Source organism: Belonocnema kinseyi, chromosome 4, assembly GCF_010883055.1.
Source record: "Belonocnema kinseyi isolate 2016_QV_RU_SX_M_011 chromosome 4, B_treatae_v1, whole genome shotgun sequence".
In the NCBI taxonomy this organism is placed as follows: Eukaryota; Metazoa; Arthropoda; class Insecta; order Hymenoptera; family Cynipidae; genus Belonocnema; species Belonocnema kinseyi.
Genome location: NC_046660.1, coordinates 134304274 through 134305965, shown reverse-complemented (window position 1 = coordinate 134305965; position 1692 = coordinate 134304274).

The following is a 1692-nucleotide window of genomic DNA, read 5'->3' as shown; positions in this document are numbered from 1 at the left end:
GTTGATATCAGGCAAGGGTTGATCCTTCACAGTTGTCGACATGTTTTTGAAGTGAAAATTTGCATCACTGGCATTATTTTGAAATTTATTTGTCTCAGTGCAGGATTTTTCGTTATTTTTGGAGATTATGGCTCAACCATGACGTGATGGGTAATTTTTGATACCGAATTTGAATTCAGCGCCCCAAAATCCATAGGAGTACGTGTGTCTTGTTACCAGATCCGCACACTTTTTTTGTGTGGCTGTGCAATTACTAAAAAATGATATGCAGTGTTTTTAATTCGCTCAATTTACTTTCAAAAAGCTCACAGCCCCTTGAATGTAAGTATGGAAATAATTTAAAAATAATCCGAGGGTTTCATCAACGTATGAAACACTTTATTTAAAGATAGTCATAGTTCGAATACATGTCAATTTATGCAGACTCAACATCTTCAAGTAAAGAATCGGTTACGGATTTACATTTTTCGCCAAAATATTGAAAAAAAGATATTTTATTAATTTCGAAACTCTAGCACAAGATTGATTATTTTGGGATATATTCACCATATTAGTATGGATTGTAAAAAAATATAAAAGTGTCCTTTTTGAATAATATAAGTTAAAAAGTGTATCGTATATCGGTACCTCCGTGTTAAACTCTCTAATCTGGAGATATTACTTTAAACACTACAATCTTGTTTTGTGCTGGCCCGTGGGCCATGCACGCGTAGCGGCGTTAGGCGCAATGATAAAACAAGATTGGAGAGTTGAGACTAGTATCCGCAGATTGGAGAGTTTAGCACGTAGATACCGATATCATATTTCGTCCTGGAGCAATTTTGTGACTTGAAAATGCACAGTCTGCATTTTTCATTGACATATTTCAATATTTGGACATCTTACTATATCGTTCACAAACTTACAGATCAAATCGATGAAGATTGTGTTGAAGAAAATATTTTTGTCTACAGCTAATAATACTGTTTAACCTGTCGTAAACATAATTCCCTAATTGCACGGAACGCTCCAGGAACCTTCCTGAAACCTTCCGCGGGAATATTCAGAGCGTCTCAGAAACGTTCCCTGAGCGTTAGAAATGTCCGTCACTTGGGTACGTTTTAGTGGAACGTTTAAAAAGTAAATTATCCTTATTGTTATTATTGTCAGTGAATATCTGATAAATCGTAATTGATATGTCAAAATTGATGTCAGTTTATGATATGGATATGATATTAAAATGTATTATGTGTCCCAAGCGGCGGACATTTTACACGCTCAGGGAAAGTTACAGAAACGTTCCCGGAACATTCCGTGCTATTATAGGGCTATAATTGATTCTAGTCGATTCTGATACTTTGATCGAAATAAAAATAACCTAAAATATTGGAGATTTCATTCAGTGGCGCTGTTTGCCTTATGGCCAACGTGGCACGAAATGCATAGTGAAAATGAGAAAATTGATTATTTTAAAAGTCCCACTATGTTTTTCTTCTTGTTTCAACTTGAAGAAAATATCACATAATTTTAGAATTAAATAGAGCAAAAGAAATGATAAAGCTGTGTAAAAATTTAGAAAGACATTGAAAATGGCGGGAAACAGAAAAAAATGTATAAAAATGTAAATATTTTTAATCTTACTTATTTTTCTATAAAAATAAAAATTATTCTTTGTAATCAAAAAATACTTTATGTGAAGAATAATGCGGAATC